General features: G+C 41.1%; 1 pseudogene; it reads left to right on the top strand.

Annotated features, from left to right (window-relative positions):
* Positions 1-1,833: 1,833 nt before the first annotated feature.
* LOC119537213 lies at positions 1,834-2,843 on the top strand (annotated as a pseudogene).
* The last annotated feature ends 21,391 nt before the right edge of the window (positions 2,844-24,234 follow it).

A 24,234-nucleotide genomic window follows, 5' to 3' on the forward strand; every position in this document is an offset into this window, starting at 1 on the left:
GAAAATGTTCTAAAAATTGAAAAAAAAATTAAGTGTGGTGATGGATGCACAGCTGTATGATGGTACCAGAGGCAATTGATTGTTTGTACACTTTGGATCTTTGGATAATTGTATGGTATGTGAACAATCTCAATAAATAAAAAATTGTAAAATTAAAAAAAAAAAAAAAAAACCAAAGACACAAATAGGTGTAAAGAGAAAGGATGGGAAAAAAAATCCACATGAATAACCAAAAGAGAGCTGGAATGGCTATACTAATATCAGAGAAAACAGACTTTAAGTCAAAAATTGTTACAAGGGACAAGAGGGACACAATATATTGAAAGGAGGGCAAATTTATCAAGAAGTTACAGCAATCATAAAAATATATGCACCTAACAACAGAGCCCCAAAGTATATAATGCAAACACTGACAGATTTGAAGGGAGAAATAGATGATTCCACATGAATAGTACGAGATGTCAACACACCACCGTCAATAATGGATAGAACATCTAGAAAGGAGATCATAAGGAAACAGAGGACTTGAACAATACTATAAACCAACTAAACCTAAAAGATGTACAGAAACACTTCACCCCAAAACAGCAGAATACACATATTTCCCAAGTGCACATGAATCATTCTCTAGGATAGACCATATGTTAGGTCACAAAACATGTCTCAAATTAAAAAATACTATAATCATACAAACTCTTCTCTGACCACAATGGAATGAAGCTAGAAATCACTAACAGTTAAATATGGAAAATTCACAAATGTGTGGAAATTAAACAATATATCCTTAAATAACCAATGAGTCAGAGAAGAAATCACAAGGGAAATTAGGCAATATCTTGAGATGAATGAAAAAAAAAAATAACCAACATACCAAAATTTACAGGATGCAGCAAAGGCAGTACTCAGATATAAATTTATAGTTGTAAACTCTTACATTAGAAAAGAAGGGTGTCAAATCAGTAGCTTATCATGATACCTGAAAGAACTAGAAAAAAAAGAGCAGATTAAACCCAAGGTGAGTAGAAGAAAGGAAATAATAAACATTAGAGCAGAGATATATGAAACAGAAAATAGAAAAATAATGCAGAAAATCAATGTGACAGTTAATTTTATGTGTCATCTCGGCTAGGTTATGGTGTACAATTGTTTGGTCAAACAGGAACCTGCCAAATTGCTAGTGTGAGGGTATTACATAGATGGAGTTACATCATTAGTCAGCTGATTACATGTATGGCTGAATCCAGCTACAATCAAGAAAGGAGACTGCCTTCAGCAATGAGGGGAGTCTCCTCATCAAATCAGTTGGAGGCCTTAAAGTGAGAACTGAGGATTTTAGCAACCAGAAAGAAGAATTTCTGCCAGCCATCTTCTCCTGGGGAATACAACTTCAGCTTCTTTGCAGTTTCCAGCTTGCAGTCTGCTCTATGGAATTCACACTTGTCAATCCCATGGTCACATGAGCCAATTACTATATCTAATTATCTATCTATCTATCTATCTATCTATCTATCTATCTATCTATCCTGCCAATTCTGTTTCTCTGGAGAACCCTAATACAATCAGTGATACCAAAAGGGGATTCTTTGAAAAGATCAATGAAATTGACAACCTGCAGACTGACAAAGAAAAAAGGGAGAGGACACAAATAACTAAAATCAGAAATGAAAGGGGGAACATTGCTACTGACCTTACAGAAATTAAAAGGGTTAAAATAGTATGAACAAGTGTGTGCCAACAAATTAGATAACTTAGATAAAATGGACAAATTCACAGAAACACACAAATTACCTAAACTGATTCAAGAAGCAATCAGTAGAAGATCTTAACAGATGAATGACAAGTAAAGACATTGAATCACTAATCAATCTTCCAACAAAGAAAAGTCCAGGACCAGATGACTTCACTAGCATTTTAATGGAAAAGTGCATCTCACCCCATGAGGGTGATCCTGAGTCTGCTGTGACTGAGCTGCAATGGAATTGTTCTTGGCTCCCTGGCAAGACACAAATCCGGACATTAACTACACTCTCTACAATTGATACAGCAGCCTGGAAAAAATTCTTCAATGTGAAAACATCTATAGAGAAGGTCAACACGTTGGTTGTTCCTTTATCTTACTAAAGTGAAGGATTCCAGTTTTTAACAACACAGTGTCCAAATAATGGTCAAGGATAATGCAGGAAAAATTAGACCATCCTTCAATACAGTGCCTTAACTTCCTGTGTGAAACCTGATCCTCCACATGTTAAATCTTTCCTTCCAAAAAAGGTGGCTTGTACATGGAATGGAAGAATCCACAGAATTTTATTAGCAGATGCTAATCTTACCATGTAGAAGTCAATAACAGCCAAACTGAGACATACGTTGTTTTCAACGTATGTTGAAGATACCAAAACTAAATGTGTCAGAGCTCAGAACATGAAGGGAAACCTGCAGGATAAAATTTGCTTCATGGCCCCTGGTGTACTTCCTGATACTCTGAACACAGTCAGAATAAGAGTCAAAACAAATAAAGTTCTGCAATGAAGATGACAAACTGGAGTAATTGGAGTCAAGCAATGAGTACAGGCAATGAGGTCAATTCCACCCCCTGCATTATCACATTACTCATCATTCCAGTCACGGCTGCAGGTGCAATCATAGTCCTCCTGCTTCACCTAAAAAGGCTCAAGGTCATTACATTTCCTCCCATTCCTGAGCCAGGCAAGATTTTTAAAGAAATGTTGGGAGACCAGAATGATGATACTCTGCACTGGAAGAAGTATGGCATCTATGAAAAACAAACCAAAGAAGAAACTGAGTCTGCAGTGTTGATAGAAAACCTGGAGAGAGCTTCTCAGTGATGGGAATGATTTCCTTTTACCTTCAATGTGGCCTTGTGAAGATTCATCCCATTCTCCATTTATTATCTGGGAACTTAGTAAATGGAAACTGAAACTACTAGACCATTTAAAATAGGCAGCTCGTACGAGTCACAGATCTTCAGGTTGAGTTGTGCACTGAAAAATGAAAAATGAAAAAGAGTAGAGTCATTCTCATTGAATTATAAAAGCAGACTCCTATGTGAAGGCCTCAAACTAGGGGATAAAGCAAAAAGTGATAATGATAGTAGAGTTAATATTATTGAGAGTTGTGGCAACTTCCTAAGAGATCTATGCCTGCTTTGTATTCTCTCTGTCAAATAGCACCAACAAGTTTTATTTGGGGGAACTCATTTTGGGTGGCAAATGCTAATGCCGAACCGAATCACAGAGAACATCCAGCAAACAAAATTGATAAAATCTATTCTGGTTTTTGGGGATCCCATTGAGTAATGTCTACGGCTATTATAATAGTTCAGACTCATCATCCCCTTCAGCAGTACTTTACCTGCTTTCAAAGCCAAGATGATGACAGTTACAGAAAAATCAGAGGCATCCTCTTTACCAAGATCTTTCAAAAGCCATTGCAGTCTTCTGAGAGCAGTGGAGTCAGGAGTCAGAGTGATTCATTGGGTATTAAAGTTTAAACCATGCAGTCTCTAGTGATGTATTTTTTTCTTTACCTCAGCTACTCAAATCATGTATTTACTATGTGCCCAGCTTGGCCAGGCTCCCAGGTATGAGACATGATCCCCCTCACAGAGTCTGAACTCCAGTTAGGGCTCTCAGTGCTTACCACCAATCATTTTCCAGACCTTTCAATTCCTCAACTCTCCCACCTGATTTCCCCTTTTGCACTCTCCCTCACTCCCCTTATTGTAGCCTAACTTTCACCTTTCATTGAAAATCAGGATATAACTCTGCTCAGAACACCTACAGAGGCAAGGATAACTTGCATTTCAGGTTAAGTGTGAGTAGACTGAGAAAAATGACTAATGCTTGCATAATTTATAACTTCTGAGTGAGTCCCCGATTGTTTGAGGGTTTTCCACATTTAATGTTTCTCTACATGTTTTCTAAACAGAAATGAGATACTACCTTCACTTAGAAAATTGCTGTTTGTTTGAGGAAAAAGAATAGTTCAGTCATTTTCTCTTTCTTTACAAGATTGGCTCTGGGAATCCTCTTTTCTCTGACTGCCACAAATGGTTATTAAGTAAGTTTTCTGTCTTGTATGATAATCATCCATCCAAGATGCTGTGTTTGTGCTAATCTTTTGCAAATGCTAGGGTTCCATTCTCACTCATCCCCACAACATATCCATATATTCCTCCTAATTTTTCCAAATTTAAAGAAGTATGGGAAATGAGAGGTCCGTACCACCCTCCCCCCTCCCACCCCCGCAGCATTTCTCTCCTCACACCTACAAAGACTCAAATTACTGGTAAGGAAATTGGGCACTTGATATCACAAGCTCTGGGAACATTTACCCATTCTTATTAAAAAAGATATGCTACTTGCAATTCCTGCTCTTTGTGAGGGAAGATCAGAAATCCCTTCTCCCCACAGGTTTGGGCAAAAGTGGCAACATGCTTCCACCATAGTGGAAGGGCACTCTGCCCTGGTTTTTCTGAGGAAATTGGAGTTCAGGGTAATGGTAGATGTAAAGTCATTTCCTCACTGTGCTCTTATTTTTGAGGTCATATTGAGGCTGGGAGAAAGGCACAATGGATGTTCTACTTTGTTCTTTTGTTCTCTGGAAGGAATATTTGGTTTTCCTCTATAGGAACCAGATTACTTCCTAGCTAGGTATTTTATGATTCTGGGAGACAAAACACCTAAATGCTTCATCCAAAGCCATTTTTACTGTTTTCCCATTTAGACAGCAGTTGGGGGATGGGGATGCTTTGGAATTCTGATTGGCCAAGGAATTATTGGTGCTGACAGTCAAGCAGCCTGGCCATGGGGAAACTGTATTTTGGTTCCTCCTCTTTTAGCAGTTAAAATAGCTGAGGGAAAAGGGGGTCAGTGAATTATGGGAGTACCTATGGCTGTTTTATAATGGCTGAAAAGTGATTCCCAGGTCTTAAGAGGTCTTGGAGACTTCACACATCAGTGGGATTCCCATCACCCACAGGAAACTAATAGGTTCATTTATTATTTTATATCTTACCCATATGGATTTTTTTTCTCACATATTAAGTAAGTCCACTCTAAGAATGGTCATTTTTATTCTTTCATTTAGATAAGTTTTTTTCTACTTCTAGGCATCAAAGGGATACATGAAACAATGCTAAGAACATTTTTTATAATGTTTTCAATTAGGGATCATTTTGTTCAACTCCTTATAAGAAAACTTGAGTAAAATAAGCATGATTTGTCTTTTTGTATGTCAAAAAAAAAAAAAAGAAAAGAAAAAAGGAAAAGAAACCCCACCCTCTTCCTTAGACCCTTCTCTTTACAACACAACAGCCTTAAGTCTAAACGGTAGGGGCAGAAAATCATCTCATTCTTAGGGCCCAGGCAAAAATCATGGCTTCTGGGGGAGGAGTAGAAGCAACATTCATTTGCTTTGAGAGAGGGATGAGAAACTCACTGTAGGACACAGGTAAAGACAGAAACCCTCTCCTCTTGGTGGAGGTGAAGGAAATTGTCTTGGTCCTAGGATTCTGCACAGACAGCAAGCAGAAGTCTGTTACCATTGGAGAGGGGCTGGAAACACTTTTCCACCCAAGACCAACCACAGATATAAGGTAGCAAATAGATGTCATGGAGAAGAGGTTGAGGAATGCTGATAAAGGTGGCAGATTTAAATCCAGGCATATCAGTAATTATATCAATGATGAAAGATCTTAACACCCAATTAGATTGGATAAAAATCAAGTTCCATAAGAAACTCACTTTAGATATAAAGAAATAGATTGGTTAAAAGTAAAAGGATGAAATAAGTTATAACACACAAACACTAATCAAAAGAAAGCTAAGGTGGCTATATTAGTATCAGATAAAGTGGATTTCATAATAAAGAATATTACAAGGAATAAAGAGGGATATTACATAACATTAAAGGGGTCAATTTATCAATAAGATATAATGATCCTAAACACAAAGAGTCTGTGGTGGTTTGAAGCTGTAAGTACCCCAGAAAATTGTGTTCTTAAATTTAATGCATTCTGGTGGGTGTGAACCCATTGTAAGTAGGAACTTTTGATGAGGCTACTTCAGTTAAGGCATGGTTCAGAATGGGTCTTAATCCTGGATCCATTCTGGTCCTTTATAAGAGAATGAAAGGCAGACTAAGAAAAGAAAGCCACAGGAAGCAAGAAGCTGAAAGGGAACCCAGAAGAGAAGGAAGAGATCAGGAGATGCTGCCATGTGCCTTGCCACGTGCCAGAGGAGCCAAGGATTGTGGGCAGCCAATCTTCAGGAAGAAAGCATTGCCCTGATGCCTTGATTTGGACACTTTCATAGCCTCAAAATGGTAAACTAATAAATTCCCATTGTTTAAGTCAACCCATTTCATGGTATTTACTTGGAGAAGCCTAGGAATCTGAAACAGAGCCTAACAGGTCTTCAAAATATATGAAACAAAACCTGATAGAATTGAAAGAAGAAATAAACAAATCCACAATTATAGTTGGAGATTTAAAATTCCACTCTCAGTAACCAATAGAACAAGTAGACAAATAATTGCTAAGGATATTAAAGACTTGAACAACAATATCAAATATCTTGACCTAATTGCATTTATAGAACACTATGCCCAAGAACAACAGAGTAAATATTCTTTTCAAATGTGCGTGAAAGATTTGCCAAGATAGAGCATATTCTGTCCATGAAACAAACCTCAACAAGCTTAAAAGAATTGAAGTCACATCAAGTATGTTCTCTAATCACAATGGAAGTAAACTGGAAATCAATTTTTAAAGGTATCTGAAAAATCCCCAAATAATTGTAAAACCACACTTCTAAATAAATAATGGGTCAAAGAAAAAATCACAAAGGAAATTTAAAACTATTTTGAGTTGTGTGAAAATGAAAACACAGCATTTCAAAATTGATGAGATACAGATAGAGCAATTTTAGAGAGATATTTTAACATTCAATGCTTATATTATAAAACAAGAAACGTTTTGAATCAGTAATCAAAGCTTAAGATAAAGAAAAGCAAATTACATCCAAAGTGAGCAGAAGGAAGGAAACAATAAAGAGCAGAAATAAATGAAATTTAAAATAGAGAAAATCACTGAAATCAAAAGATTGTTACTGAAAAAAAATCAATAAAATTGATAAACCTCTAGTCAGACTGGTCAAGTAAAAAAGCAGACACAAATTACCAACATGATGAATGAAAAAGAGACATCACTACAGCTCCTACAGATACTAAAAGGCTAATAAATGAATATTATAAACAATTTTATGTCAATATATTTGATATCTTAGTTGAAATGTCCTAACGGAGGGCCTTCAGAAGTGGCCAAGCCATTTCTTCCCTATCTGAGTCTGGTCTAATGCTGAAGCTGGGGGCAAATGAGAGAGGAAGTGTGGGCTACAGAGTGCCCAAACTATTGTAGCAAACAAATCCCCCACCCCAAAGGAGATGGAGTTAGACTGGCAGAGGCCACACTGGCGATAGTTGACTAGGTTCAAATTCTAAGTTTATCTCCGGTCTGAGCCTCTTTCTCAGTATCAGATAGAGAAGTAGTGGTAGCCATGGACTCAACTCTAGGGATTGCCCAGTGGTAGTGATGGAAAACCCCTAGACATATGCTTTCTGCCCAAGCCACCTCCACAGCACCATCTCATTCTGGGACTAAACCAGAGATTAGCCTGCTGCTGCCCTGCCTCTCTCCACTTAGCCAAGACCCACACTTCCATCACATCATACTAACCAGGATTCAAGTCTCAGCTCTGCCTCTAAATAGCTATCACCTCTCTAAGCCTCAATTTCTTAATCTAGGGATTTTTAATCTCTAATCTAGATGTTTAGAAATAGAGCTTACGCCTACTCAAGGAGTACTTTGAAGATTAAATAAGATTCATATACAGTGTTATGCAAAAAGTCAGGGCTAGATTTATATCAGTCCTCGATCTCTTCCCTGAAGCACACCATCCCTGAAAACTCCAGTGCTGACTGTACTCCCTCTTTTCAATTTGACCTTCAGAAGCTCTAAAAGGGCAAGGACTGGATCTGTTTTCTCTTCACCATTGTATTCCCAGGATCTACATAGGCCTTGGCAAAGAGAATGTAATGATAAATGTTTGAATGAGTGAATGAATGAATAAATGGGTGATAAATGACAATAGTTATTCTAGGCACTGTGAGATTTAACACTGGATTCCACACTGTATTTTCCAAGTCCCTAGAATGCATATGAATGGAAGGGATGAAAGGTAGTCAATGAGATGAATAAGATCCAGTCCTTCCCTTGAAGAGTTTTGTAAATTTTTTTTGATGTCTTCCCTGTGTTTGGTCTCATGCTGGGCACTGGAATCCCTCAGATGAATCAGCCCTATCCCTGCCCACAGTCAGGTGGGAAGAGATGCATGCAGACAGATAAACTGTGAATAAATTGTTTGCTTCTCTAAGCTGTGAACTTCCAGAAGGCAGGGACTCTGTCCTATATACCTCCAAATTCCCAGCCCAGGTCCCAGCATTAAAGCTAAAGTGAAATTAAAAATAAATAATTAATAATATAATAAAGAATTGATATAAAGGAAGATGCATTAAGCTAGGAGGGAAAGGCAGGGCATAAAAAAGGGGAAGCTGAGAGAAAGGCAAGAGCACACTGTGAGCAAAGGCCCAGAGTTGGAAAAGCACATTCAGGGGTACAGCAAGTGACCTGATGTGATCTGAGAGCTGGATCCATATCAGAGAAAGGAGGTGAGGAAAGGAGAGGAGGGACGCTGAGAGGGTGGCAGGGGCAAGATCATGTGAGGTTTGGTGCCAAGTTAAGAGCTTGGGCCTCATCCCAAGAGCTATGGGGAGCAAAGAGGGGAATGTGGCTGGTTTTTGTGTCACAAGGATCATTCTGAGGTCAGTGTGAAGCCAAGGCTGGAGACGGGGTCAAGGAAGAGGCTAGTGTATCTGTGTATGCAAGAAAAGGAGACATGGCCTAGGGCAGTAGGGGTGGAGAGAACTGTTTCCAGGATGTTAGTGATGGAGATGTCAGTGTATGTGTTTCTGTGTATGCCTGTGCATACATGCATCCTTCCACAAAAGGTCAGCGTAATCAAAAATACCAACTCTATTCGGTTTCATGACCCACCATACTCAAAAGCTTGGGTGAGGGCAAGAGACATTCAGTCAAAGCCTGACTATATTTCTTCCTCTTTAACATTATCCTGTCAGACTGAACACTCTTCTGCAGGCTTTCAGGGTCTTCTGATCCTGGTTCTCTCTTCCAAAATATGTACTTTCTCACCCTGCTTTGTATTTCCTGCAAGCTCTGTCTCACTATCCTTGTGCAGGATAACAAAACAAAACACAACAAACTCACAAGGCCAGGATGAGGGTGGAGCCTTGAGCAACCAAGAGAACTCCACTCTAGGATTAGCTCTTATTTGAGGAAGATATTTCTCCCTGACAGGCTCCTTCTAGGCCAGCTGGTTATCCTCCATGCTCAAGAACTATGCTGAGACCCATGGGGTTAGGCCCAGGGCAGTTTGAGAATAAAGATATGCTGTCTGATAAGGAATTGACACAGATACCTTCTTGGTGACTCAACCCCAGCTCCTGATAAGCAATGCTTCCTTCTCTCAAGGGCCAGAGAACATCTTCTATAGTAAACAGTTTATACCCTGGACCTCAGAACCTGGCCAGGATTTTGCAGCTGTTATAGAGCATGAGTGCTGGAGTCAGTCCATTAGATTTAAATACTAGCTGCCATTTATGAGCTGTGTGACCCTGGGCAAGTTATTTAACCTCTCCAAGCCTCAATTTCTTCATCTGTAAAATGGGACTAATTATAGTATCTACTTCATAGTGTTGTGAGGCTTAAATAAATCCATCCATGTAAAGTATTCTGCTGTGGACATGAAACCTGCTGTTTCTCCTCTAGGAAAAATCACAAATGCACTAGGCTACCTCTAGTATCCCAAGATTTCTCCATCTGAACACTATTCTCCAAAGATTACAGATTTCACCTGCAGGTTCTCTGAGATGCATACCCACACTCAACTGTAATCTCCCCACAACAAAGCAATAGACCAGTGATTCTCAAAATGTGGCCTTCAAACCAACAGCATCAACATCTCCTGGGAACTTTAAGTTAAAAATGCAAATTCTCAGGCCCTACCCTAGAACTAATGAAACAGAAACTTTGAGGGTGGTGCCCAGGAATTTGTGTTTTGACAAGCCCTCCAGGTGATTCTGATGCATGCTGAAGTTTGGAACCATTGCAGTTTAGTATAATGTATTGATTTATTTAGGTAGATGCAGCCCTCCATGAAGTATTCTCTGATTCCTCTTCTAACTTTCTTCTTGTATTATGGTCATTTGTGCCCAGAAGTACAAGATTGCAAGTTCCTTGAGAGCAGAGTACAGTCCTACTGAAGTTCAAACAAATCACCTAAATCAATTCAAGGAAAAGAAGGAAAATATGGATGGAAATAAAGTAATGGTGGACACAGAGCTAAAGGATATTAAGAAGACAGTGTATGAGCATAAAGAAGAATTCAAAAGTTTAAATAGATACATAATAAAATATGAGGATGAAAGGCATGATATAGAGATTAAAAACACACTGGAGGCATACAACAGCAGATTTGAACAGGCAGAAGAAAGAACCAGCAAACTAGAAGACAGGACAATTGAAATCATACAGTCAGAACTGATAGAGAAAAGAATAGAAAAAATTGAGCAGTCCCTCAGGAATCTGAGTGACAGCATGAAGTGTGCAAACATATGCATCATGGGTGTCCCAGAAGGAGAAGAGAAAGAAAAAGGGGCAGAAAGAATATTTGAGGAAATAGTGGCCCAAAATTTCCCAATTCTTATGACAGACATAAAACACATGTCCAAGAAGGGAAATGTTCTCCATACAGAATTAATCCTAATAGACCTACTCTGACTCACATGCCAATCAGAATGTCAAATGCCAAAGATAAAGAGAGAATTCTGAAAGCAGCAAGAGAAAAGCAATTTGGCATATACAAGGGATCCTCAATAAGACTAAGTGCCAATTTCTCATCAGAAACCTCAGAGTCGAGAGGGCAGTGGTATGATATACTTAAGGTACTGAAAGAAAAAAGCCCCAAATTCTTTATCCTGCAAAACTCACCTTAAAACATGAGGGAATACAACCAACAGCATTCCTGAAAGCCCTAAAGAAAACCCAGGGCTCTATATAAGGCTCTATAAAAGCTTTATTTATTAAGTTTATTTTCTAGAAACTTAAAACCTCCAGAGTGTTCCTATGCCAGATAAACCCTGAAACTTAGAGGCTCCAGTCTCTCCCAGAACATCAAGCAGTTGTATCCCCCTACCCCATAATATTGACACCCCTTTTCAACATGAAGGATCATTGCCCAAATATCCCTGAAGACTGAGAAAATGATCAAATGAGAGGGAGGAGTTGTAACAGAGAAGTTAGGATTTAACAAATTATGACTACTGAATCATTATAAAGATATTTCTTTTTATTTTCTAGTGTATTAGAATAACCAGAAGGAAATACCTGAAATTGTGGAACTGTAACCCACACTATACTTTGAAATTTGCTCTATAACTATCTGTTAAACAGTATTTTGAAATTTATCACTTTTCTGTATATATATTTCACAATAAAAATGTTTTAAAAATAAAAAAATAAAAAATGAGAGAGTTTTAAACATTCACAGATACACAGAAACTAAGAGAACCTGCCTTACAAGAATTACTAAAGGGAATGCTTCAGGTTGAAAGAAAAGACAGGAAAGAGTGGTATGGAGTAGTGTGAAGAAGTGAAGATCTTCAATAAAGGTAAATAAAGGATAAATGCAAAACCCACTAATTGTGAGGAACTGACCACCAGAGACAAGACTGAGTTCAGGCCAAAGTTTATTTGCAGAGACAGGGAACTGCCTGGGCGGCACCCAAAATGGCATCCATGCCAGCCGATGCAGGGAGAAGGGACTATATAGGCAGCTTCATGCACACAGGAACGTGCAAGGAGGAGGAGGAGTTTGATTTGGCTTCTTGTTATCAGTTCAGGAAGGTCTCGGTTTAGCTGTTTGATGTCAGTTCCTGGGAGTTGTTACCTTTTTGTTTTCTTTGAGGAGGGTGGGCTTATCATTCTGCTCTTTGGGGTGGGGGGAGGTTGAGGGGCAGTGGTCAAGCTTCTGTAATGACTTCCTGCTGAGAAGAGCTGTAGTTGTTCGAAGTGGGGAGTAGGGGTTGATATGGGGAATTTGGGGGAAGCAGCAGAAGCTGGGTGGCTACAGAGGTGGAGATGTTTTTGAGACTTTTTAAATGAGATTAGTAACTTTAAGAAGCAAGGGGCGAATAGTGCAGTAAGAAGTAGGAGTAGGAATGGGGTGAGCAAGGGGAGGACCCATTGTTTTCATGGGAAGGTAAGGTTAGGAGAGTGCTTGTATAGTTGTTTTACTTGATCTCTGAGTAGCTTGGCTGCTTCGCATACTAGGCCAGATTTGTTTGCATAAAAGCAGCAAGCGTTTGTAGAAAAACACAGGTGCTTCCCTGCGTGGCAATGAGTAAGTCGACCGCTCATCTGTTTTGCAGAACTACTGCTGCTAGGGAGTTTACCTGGTCTTGTATGTTGTCTAGTTGTCGCACGATTTCTTCTAGGCTTCTAGCTAATTGTGCTGATGGGGGCAGCGAGGGTGATAGTGGCATTGCAAAGGTTGGGACAGAGTGAATCCACTTGGGTGGAGCTAGGAAACAATGGTAGGAATATACAGAGTGGGGCTTGGGAAGTAAGGGGGAGATTGTGGGAGATGCAACCCCGAGTTAGAGGGGAAGTGGGGGTGATGTCTCATTGGGTTAGTTGGGTGGAATATTTGGAAAGGAGTTTTTTTGCTAGGGTGGTGAATGGACTGTGGGGGCCATCAAAGAACCCTGGCCCTAGAATTATTTTGTTTGATCTGGAGTAGGCCTTTTGTGGTTACCCATACATAGATGAAGTGGAGCGAGGATGGCAGTGGAGGAAAGGTGGATACTTGTGGGCAGAGCCAGCATCCACTAGCGAGAGCAGAGTTGGCTTGGTTTAAGAGTTGCCAAGCTAGGGAGAGCCTTGAGTTAATATAAGATGAGGGTGCGAGCTAAAGACTGGGGGGAGGGTTAAGGAGATCAAGATAAAGGCGAGGGTGTTAGGCGGGTGCATTTGGAAGGTGTGGGAGGGGGTAGAACAGGCTGTGGATTTCTTCGCACTGGAACTTGTGGAAGGAGCTTTGAAGAAAATTGTTCTTAAGGAAGTTGAGGATGAAGTACTTCAGGGGTTCTGGAAGTTGTGGAAGCAGAGAGATGATTTCAGTAATTAGCCAGAGTGGGGTTTGAGGTTGGAGATCCATTGGCAGGTATAGGTATCTTGGAGAGCTTGAGAGAGGTTGGACCTGTGGGTGTGGATTGGTAATGAGGGCATGGTTTTTTTGGGAAGGGGGGTGGAAGATTTTTATTTTACTGAGGTGACACCAACTGCTGGTCTCCTCTGCTAGTTTGACCGCTGAGGGAGTGGTTAGGGTGACCATGTAGGGTCCTTCCCATGTTGGTTAGAGGGGTTGTTTTTGTGGTTATGTCTTAAGTAGGATTAGATCTCCAGGTTGGACTTCTGATGCTGTGGAGGGGATGGGGCTTGGAAGTAGGGAGTCTGCATGTTGTTGGAGGAGGGTCCTGAGTTCGCACAGGGTTGGGAAGTAGTCTCTTCAGGTGAAGTGGCTGGTGGAGATTTCCTAGGTGGAAGAGTCTTCCATACATTAGCTCAAATGGGCTGAGGAGGGAGGGTTGTCTGGGAATTGCTCTTAGTCGGTGTTCTAGTTTGCTAATGCTGCGGAATGCAAAACACCAGAGATGGATTGGCTTTTATAAAAAGGGGTTTATTTGGCTACACAGTTACAGTCTTAAGGCCATAAAGTGTCCAAGGTAACACATCAGTAAACGGGTACCTTCACTGGAAGATGGCCAATGGCATCCGGAAAACCTCTGTTAGCTGGGAAGGCATGTGGCTGGAGTCTGCTCCAAAGTTCTGGTTTCAAAATGGCTTTTTCCCAGGACGCTCCTTTCTAGCAAGCTTGCCCTCTTCCAAAATGTCACTCACAGCTGCACTGAGTTCCTTTTCTTTGAGTCAGCTCATTTATATGGCTCCACTGATCAAGGCCCACCCTGAATGGGTGGGGCCACGCCTCAATGGAAATATCCCATCAGTTATCATCTACAGTTGGGTGGGGTGCATCTCCATGCAAACAACCTAATCCAAACGTTCCAACTTAATCCCCACTAATATGTCTGCCCCACAAGATTGCATCAAAGAATATGGCTTTTTCTGGGGGACATAATACATTCAAACCGGCACAGTCGGGTAAGTGCAAGGGGTAAAAGCTGGGTCCAGGGGATATGGAGCTCTGCTGTAGGTTTGGTGAGTTGTATCTTTAATAAACGATTGGCTTTTTCTACTTTTCCTGAGGATTGGGGGCGAATGGGGATGTGGAGCTTCCAGGTGATTCCTAGGGCTTGGGAAACACCTTGAGTTAGTTGAGATATGAAGGCGGGGCCATTGTCAGACTGAATGGACTGGGGGATTCTGAACTGAGGGATGATGCTGGATAGCAGTATGGAGACTGTGTCTTTGGCTTTTTCGGAGGAGACAGAGAAGGCTTCTATCCACCCAGAGAAAGTGTCGACTAGTGTGAGGAGGATTTTTTTCTCCAGTTTTGCCCAGGGAGGTGGCCACGGGCTTGATGTACTTTTCCTTTTATTGGGGCTAAGGCTACTTGAGAGGAGGCAGTGGAGCAGATTCAGCAGGTTGTAGTAACTTGGCTTAAGATGGAAAAGAGTTGGGGGCAGTAGATTACAGGTTACAGGAAGATGTCGAGGGGCTTGGGGCCTATGTGGAAGAGGTTGTGTAGGAGAGTCAGGATATGTTCTTCCTGGGAAAGAGGGAGGATGATTTTTTCCATTGAGGGAGTACCATCCATGGGAAAGGGGGTAATTGTTTTTGGAGTATTGTTGAATTTTGCTGGTGGAATAGGAGGGGGAGATGTTGGGAAACAAGGGGGCTAGTAAGTGGGTGGGCAGGGGTAGTAGGGCCACAGCCTTTGCATGTTTATCTGCTGAGTTGTTTCCATCAGTAATGGGAGAAGTGATTGGTGTCCCTTGCAGTGGATTAAGGAGACTGTTTTGGGAAGGGGGGCTACATCGAGGAGTTTTTTAATGAGGGGCTCATTGGTTTTAGGGGTGCCATTTGCATTAAGAAATCCTCGTTCATTCCAGGTAGCGGCATAATTGTGTATGATGTGGTAGGCGTACTTTGAGTCAGTGTATATATTGGTGGGAGAGCATGGGTAAGGGCAGTGAGCTCTGCCTTTTGTGAAGAGGTGTTGTGGGGGAGACTGGCTTTTTCAATGACCGTGTTGGGTGGTTGGACGATTGCTATGTGTTTTCCTTGATGTAGGTATGAGCTTCCATCTATAAACCAATTTCAGGCAGGTGTGGGAGTGCATGAAGGGAAATGTTAGGGTAGGGGTGTTGGGTCATTTGAATGGATTCAGTGCAGTTGTATGTAATAGGATGGGGTAAGGGTAGGAGTGTGGCAGGGTTGAGCTTGGTAGGAGCTCCTAGGGTGAGACAGGGTCGGGTAATGAGGGTGAGGTGGAATTCTTGGGCTTTTGATGGTGAGAAGAGGTTGAGTTTTTGCGGGGAGGTAAGGTTGCCTAGATAGTGAGAAGCATGTATAGTGAGTGGGGCTTGAAGGATGAGTTTGTTGGCTTCTTGGGTAAGAGTGGCTGCTGCAGCTAATGCTTTGAGGCAAGTGGGGCCATCCCTTTGTGGCAGGGGTTAGCTGTTTTGAGAGGTGGTCAATAGGTTGAGGTTTATTATTTACAAGTTGGGTGAGAAGGTCGAGAACAGTGTTGTGTGATTCTGCAGTATAGAGATGGAGGGGAAGGTTGAAATTTGGAAGGGAGAGAGCAGGTGCTGAGGTTAGCACTTGTTTTAGAGTTTAGAAGGGCTTGTTGACAGGAGTGGAGGGGTTGAGGGGTTCAGTAAGGTCTCCTTTGGTGGCTTGGTACAGGTGGCGGACTAAAAGGGCAAAGCTGGGGATCCATATGCAGGAGAAACCAGCTATGCCTAGGAAGTATAGGACTTCTTGTTTTGTACTTGGACAAGGCATATTGGATATGAGAGATTTACAGCTAAATGTGATGGACTGGGAGGAGGGTGTGAGGGTTAAGTCTATACAAGTAACTTGTGGCTGTGCTACTTGGGCTTTGGGTTGTGAGAGGTGGTACCCCTTGGAAGCAAGAAAGTTAAGGAGGGATGCAGTGGATTTGAGGTAGACTACTTTGGTGGGACTACAGATAAGGAGGTTGTCTAAATATTGTAGAATGGTTGAAATGGCCTTTTTAAACTCTAGAAGGTCTTTGGCTAGGGCTTGGCTGAAGAGGTAAGGGGAGTCTCAGAATCCCTGGGGAAGGACTATCCAAATAAGCTGGAAGGAATGATTGGTATTGGGGTTGGTCCAGGTGGAGGCAAAGAGTTTTTGAGATGCTGGGTGTAGGGGGATTGTAAAAAAGTAATCTTTAAGGTCTAGCACAGAGAAACAGGAGGTGTTAGAGGGAATGCGAGCGACAAGGGTGTAAGGGTTGGGTACTATTGGGTGAATGGGAATAACTGCTTGGTTTATGGCACAGAGGTCCTGGACTGGGCGGTAGGAGCCATTGGGCTCTTTTACAGGCAGGATGGAGGTGTTGCAGGGGGAATTGGTAGGTAGAAGTAGGTTTTTTGAAAGCAGCTTATTAATAATGGATTTTAGTCTGCAGAGGTGGACTGGAGAGATGAGGTATTGGGGGACAGAGGGGAAGAAATTTTGTTTTTTAATTCAATCAATACAGGTGAGTGGTGGTGAGCAATGGATGGGTTGTCTGTATCCCACACCAGAGGGTTAATGTTTGGGAGGAGCAGGAGTTCTGGTGGGGTTTTAGGGATGGATAGGGAGAGGAGGAAGATACTGTCAGACAGCCTGCTGTGTGGTAATTGTAAACTGACAGTGGTGTTGAGGGTGCTTAGGAAGTCCCTACCTAGGAGAAGGATGGAACAGTGCGGAATGACTAGAAATGAGAGCGTGAAGACCAGGTCTTCGTATTGGCAGGTTAGGGGAGGGGTGCATCTGGGTATGAAGGAGGTTCCCTCAACCCCCATGACCTGAATGGCAGAGCCTTCGATGGGCCCTGAATAGGAATTTAGAGTGGAGTAAGTGGCCCCCATGTCCAACAGAAAGGTAAGAGGCTTACCTTTGATTAGACGAGTTACTTGAGGTTCCTGATTTTCAATGTAAATGGGGGCCGGTGGTGGCCTCGGGCCCCATCAGTCTTCACTGAGAATGCCGAGGAGGTCAGCTGCAGTGGCTGTTTGGCTGGATATCTGTGAGCCTACAGGGGTTCGGGGACAGTCCATTTTCCAGCGGCCCTGCTGACCGCATAGAGGGCAGGGCTTGGTGGGTGGCTGAGGGTTTGGGCACCGTTTAGCCCAGTGGCCCATGGTGTTACATCTGAAGCAGGGACCGGGCGAGACACAGGTGGCTTGTTTAGCTAGCGTTTTTGCTTCCTGACTGCCCAAAATGGTGATTGCAATCATTTGGAGATTGGCTCTTTTTTTCTTCTTTTTCTTTCACTGTCTGCTCTATTTTTAAATACTTTGAAGGGAGCTGCAATTAGGTTTTGCTGGGGGGTGAGGGGACCCTCCTTGTTTAGTTTGTGTCTGATGTTGGACGTAGCTTGGGAGATGAAGCATGAGTTGAGCCAAAGATGGCCTTCAGGGCTGTCTGGGGTAAGGCAGGTGTGGGCCAGCAAAGCTTCTGTGAGCCGGGCCACCAACTGGGCAGGGCTTTTGGTAGGTTCCTGAAAGATTTCTTTAGGTTTATCAAAATTGGTAGTTTTGAGTGATGCTTTTTCCAAGCCACCTATAATGCAGGTTTGGAAGTGGTTGTGTTTTTGTAAGTCGGGATGATTTGGTTGGTAGTCCCATCCCAGGTTTACCTGGGGGACTGCCTGTTCTCCTGGGGGCTCGGTGTTGTCTGTGGTGTGTATAGTGTCTGCATGTTGCCTGACCGCTTGCCAGACCCTCTCTCTCTCCTCAGGAAGTAGGGTGGAGTTAAGGATCATAAAAAGATCTTGCCAGGTAATGTCATAGGACTGGAGGAGGTAGATAAACTGCTTGATATAGTCAGAGGGGTTGGTGGAAAAAGGGCCTAACCTTTGTTCTACTTGGGACATGTCGCCTAGGGAGACGGGGACATGTACTCTAACAATACCTTCTGCACCAGCAACTTTGCATAGGGGTAGGAGAGGTTGAGGGGAGTGAGTTTTGGGGATGTGGTGAAGGTGGTGGCAGGTTCTAGAACAGGTTTGAGAGGGAGTGGGGGAAGGTCCTGAGGACAGGGGTTTGTCGGCTTGATCTGGTTGGGAGGGGTGTAGCTCTGCTGGGTTGCAATCGGAATTAATTGGCACGGCTGGGGGTAGTTGGTTTGGGACGGGAGGAGGGGCTGTTCTAATTGGTGGAGTTTGGTAAACTATAACGAAGTCATTGGAGGGATTAGGGTAAGGAGGCGGAAACTAGTTTGAGAGAGGGGGAAGAGGGGCAGTGGGGGGGGGGCGGTTGGCTACCCAGATTAAATGGAACAGCATTTACAGAGAGAAGGATGGGAGTGGAGAGAGAAGAAGGCCTGAACGTATGGAAACTCACCCCACTTTCCAGTGCAACGGATAAAATTATCAAGATCCCGGAGGATATTAAAATGAAAAGTACCATTTTCTGGCCACTGTGACCTATTATCTAATTAGTGTTGTGGCCAGGCTGTGTTACAATAGAATATGAGCCGTTTGGGTCGAATTTCTTTCTGGAAGCCTAAATTCTTATATCGTCTGAGCAGACACCCAAGTGGTACAGCAGTAGAAGGTACTGACTGCCCGGAGCCCATGTTGGATGCAAAATGGTGGGTTAAGAGGCGAGAGTGAGTTCCTTTGGAGGGTCAGGCGTCCCTGAACCTCGTGAGGAACTGAAACGAAAGAGAGTTTTCTCAGAGGGAAACCGGCATCCCGGGTTTGGTCTGGAAACTGAGGACTGCCCCTGCTCCGAGAGGGGGTTTGCCGGAGCCACGCTGGAGCCAGTGCCGGAGCTTTTGGATTGTAAGAGATGGCCGATGGGCGAAAAGGACTGAGAGGATTTTACAGCCAACCAGGACGCCGGGGAGTACTTACAGTGTTTTCTAGAGCAGCGGGGCGGGGTGACGTTCCAGTGTATTTCGGGCGGGAGTTGGTCGGTGGTGGAGGCTCCAGCCGGAGAGAGCCCGGGTGGGAGACGGTGACCCAGCCCCGGTGGCCGGGATAGAGGAGTCAGCCCAGGCGCGCTGCCGCAGCCCACTGCTGCCCCGTTGCAAGCCGGCAGGGGTAGGAATCACGTTTCCCGGACCAGGGGTCCCGCCACTCCGGGCTCCCGGGTTTTGGCATCAGATGTGAGGAATCAACCACCAGAGAAGAGACTGATTTCAGGCAGAAGTTTATTTGCAGAGACAGGGACCCCCCCCCCCCGGGGCAGCGCACAAAATGGCGTCTGCGCCAGCGGTTGCAGGGAAAAGGGACTGACTATATAGGCAGGTTCATGCGCGCGGGAACATGCAAGAAGGAGGAGGAGTTTGATTTGGCTTCTTGCTATCAGTTCAGGAAAGTCTCAGTTTAGCTGTTTGACTTCAGTTCATGGGAGTTTTTATCTTTTTGTTTTCTTTGAGGAGGCTGGACTTATCAGTAATTCTGTACCTTCAATATATAACTGTATTCTTTAATTTTTTTAAGTCAGAATACAATTGAACAAAGGAAAAATAATATTTCCTGATAAAGGACATGCAAAATATAAAAAGGTAATGTGGGACAAAACAAGAGGGGAAATAGAGATGGATATGGGAGCAGAAAACGTGTATGCTATTGAAGCTAAATTGGTATCTTTTCAAATTAGTAGGTTATAGACATAGGTTGTGAAATACAAACTCCAGGGTAAGCACAAAGAAAGTGTTTTTAAAATACATAGAAATGAGAAAGAGATCAAACAGATACATCACAAAAGATCAACTATACAGAAAAGGAGGCTGCAATAAAGGTAAAGAGAGTCCAAAAAAGCTATGCTATATAAAAGCAAAAGGACAAAATGGCTGAATAAAATACTGCCTTTACAGTAATAACACTGAATGTTAATGGATTAAACTCCCAATCAAAATACACAGATTGGCAAAATGGATAAAAAAGCATGATTCAACTACATGTTGTTTATAAGAGACTCACCTTAGACTCAAGGACACAAATAGGTTGAAAGTGAAAGGATGGAAAAAGAGAATCCATGCAAATAGTAACCACAAAAGAGCCCTGGCATAGCTAAACTAATATTGGACAAAATAAACTTTAAGTCAAAAGCTGTTATAAGAGTCAAAGAAGGAATAACATATTCCTTCTTGTTATTCCTTCTTGGATGTACTTCTAACAATAATCCACCAAGAAGAAATAACAATAAGTATTAATGCACCAAACCATGGTTCCCCAAAATACATGTGGCAAAAATTGACAAAACTGAAGGGAGAGAAAGGCACCTCTACAATAATTGTCAGAGACAATTGACTCTTATCAATAGATAGAACATGTAGACCAAAGATCAATAGGGAAACAGAGAACTTGAATAATATGATAAATGAACCAGACCCAACAGATATATACAGAACATTGCACCCCCAAACAGCAGGATAAACATTTCAAGTGCATATGGCTAGTTCTCCAGCATAGATCACATGTTGGGTCACAAAACAAATCTCAATAATTTTAAAAGATTGAAATTATGCAAAACATCTTCTCTGACCACAATGGAATGATGCTGGAAATCAATAACAGGCAGAGAAATGGAAAATCAGCAAATATATGGAAGTTAAATAACACATCCTTAAACAATCAATGGGTCAAAAAAAAAGGAAAGAAATTACAGAGAAGAGAAGATCAGTAGATATCTTGAGATGAATGAAAATGAGAACACAGCATATCAAAACTTATGGGTTGTAGCAAAGGTAGTGCTGAGAGGGAAATCTATAGCTCTAAATACATACATTAAAAAAGAAGAAAGAATTAAAATCAAAGACCTAACAGCACACCTGGAGGAACTAAAAAAAAGAACAGCAAAGTAAACCCAAGCTAGCAGAAAGAAAGAAACATTAAAGCAGAAATAAATGAAATAGAGAATAGAAAAAGAATAGAGAGCATTAACAAAACCAAAATCTGATTCTCTGAAAAGATCAATAAAATTCACAAATCTTTAGCCAGACTGACAAAGGAAAAAAAGAAGAACCAAATAAAAATCAGAAATTAGAAAGGGAGGAAGACATTCTTACTCATCCCACAGAAATAAAATGGATCATAAGAGGATACTATAACAACTGTATGCCAACAAATTAGACAATCTAAATGAAATGGAAATTCCTAGAAACACATGAACAACCTACACAGACTCTAAAAGAAATAGAAGATCTCAACAGGCCAATTAGAAGTAAAGACTGAATCAGTCAGGAAAAACCTCCCAACAAAGAAAGCCCAGGATCTGATGGCTTCACAGGTGAATTCTACCAAACATTCCAAGAATTCATACCAATCCTGCTCAAACTCTTCCAAAACATTGAACATTCTATGAAGAATGTTCTAACTCATTCTTCATAGAATGAACTACCTAACTCATTCTATGAAGCTAATATCACCCTAATACCAAAGCCATAAAATACTACAAGAAAAGAAAATTATGGACCAATTTCTCTTATGAATATAGATGCAAAAATCCTTAAAAAAAATCTTAGCAAATCAAATCACTATGATCAAGTGTGATTTATCCCTGGTATGCAAGGGTGATCTAACCTAAGAAAATCAATTAATGTAATGCACCACATTAACAACATGAAGGGGAGAAAATCACATGTTCTTCTCAACTGATGCAGAAAAGGCATTTGACAAAATTCAGCATCCTTTCTTGATAAAAGTCCCTAGAAAAAATGGACGTAGAAGGAAAATTCCTCAGCATGATAAAGGGCATATATGAAAACACACAGCTAACATCATACTCAATGGTGAAAGACTGAAAGCTTTCCCTCTAAGATTTGGCACAAGACAAGGATACCCACTGTCACCGCTGTTATTCAACATTATACATACTGGAAGTTCTAGCCAGAATTAGGCAAGAAAAAGAAAGAAAAGGCTCCAAATTGGAAAGGAAGAAGCAAAACTCACTGTTTTCAGATGATATGATCCTGTATATAGAAAGTTCTAAACAATCTACAACAAAGCTACTAGAGCTAATAAATGAATTCAGCCAAGTGGCAGGGTACAAGATCAACAAGCAAAGATCAGTAGTGTTTATGTACACTAGCAATGAGCAATCTGAAGAGGAAATAAAGAAAAAAAATCCATTTACAATAGAAACTAAAAGAATCAAATATCTAGGAATAAATTTAACCAAGAATGTAAAGGATTTTTACATGGAAAACAACAAAACACTACTAAAAGAAATCAAAGAAGATATAAATAAATGGAAGGACATTCCATGTTCATGGATTGGAAAATATTGTCAAGATGTCAATTCTATCAAAAATTATTTACAAATTCAACTCAATCTCAGTCAAAATTCCAACAGCCTGCTTTGGAAGAAATGGAAAAGCCAACCATCAAATTTATCTGGAAGGGCAAGGGGTCCCAAAATAGCCAAAACCATCTTGAAAAAGAAGAACAAATTGAAGGACTTATACTTCTCACTTTAAAATTTATTACAAAGCTACAGTGGTCAAAACAGCATGGTTCAGGCACAAGGAAAGATATATAGACCAATGGAATAGAATTGAGAGTTCAGAAATAGACCCTCACATCTATGGCAAATTGATTTTTGACAAAGCTGCCAAGTCCATTCAATTGGGAAAGAAAAGTCTCTTCAACAAATGGTGCTGGGAGAACTGGATATCACATGCAAAAAATGAAGGAGGACCCCTATCTCACACCATATACAAAAATTAACTCAAAATGGCTCAAAGACCTACATATAAGAACTAGGAGTATAACACTTCTAGAAGAAAACCTAGGGAAGCATCTTTAGGATCTTGTGTAAGGCAATGGTTTCTTAGACTTTATACCAAAGCACAAGCAACAAAAAAATATTAGACAAATGGGCCCTCATCATAATTAACAAATTTTGTGCATCAAAGGATTTTATCAAAAAAGTGAAAAGACAAGCTACTCAATAGGAGAAAATACCTAGAAACCACAAATCCATATATAAAGAAATCCTACAACCTAACAATAAAAAGACAAACAACCCAATTTAAAAATGGGCTTGAATAACATTAAAAACTTGAATAACATTTCTCCAAAGAGAATATATAAATGGCTAAAAAGTGCTTGAAAAGATGCTCAACATCATTAGCTATTAGGGAAATGCATATCAAAACCACAGTGAGATACCATTTGACACCCACTATAAATTGCTACTATTAAAAAAAAAAACAGAAAATCACAAGTATTGGAAGGGATTGGAGAAATAGGAAGACTCATTCATTACTGGTGGGAATGTAAAATGGTGCAGCTGCTGTGGAAAACATTTGGAAGTTCCTCAGAAAGTTAAATATAGAATTACCATATGAGCTGGCAATCCTACTGTATATACCCACAAGAACTGAAAGCAGGAATTCAAACAGGTATTTGCATACCAAGTTTGTAGTGGCATTATTGACAATTGCCAAAAGAAGGAAGCAACCCGAATGCCCATCAACAAATGAATGGATAAACAAAATGAGGTAAAAAGGAATGACGTTCTGATACATGCAACAACATGAATGAATGAAGAAATCATGTTGAGTGATAAAAGTCAGACACAAAAGGACAAATATTGTATGATCTCAGTGATATGAAGTAATTAGAATAAGCAAACTCATGAAGTCAGAATCTAGAATATACGTTATGAGGGGCTGGGTTGGGGGTAGAGAATGGGGGGTTAGTGCTTAAATTGTACAGAATTTCTTTTGGGGTAGATTATAAAGTTTTGGTAATGGATGGTGTTGATGGTAGCACAACATTGTGAACATAATTAGCAGCCCTGAATTATATATGTGAAGGTGGTTAAAGGGGAAATTTTAGGTTGTATATATGTTACTAAAATAAAAAT

Source organism: Choloepus didactylus, chromosome 6, assembly GCF_015220235.1.
Source record: "Choloepus didactylus isolate mChoDid1 chromosome 6, mChoDid1.pri, whole genome shotgun sequence".
Lineage (NCBI taxonomy): Eukaryota > Metazoa > Chordata > Mammalia > Pilosa > Megalonychidae > Choloepus > Choloepus didactylus.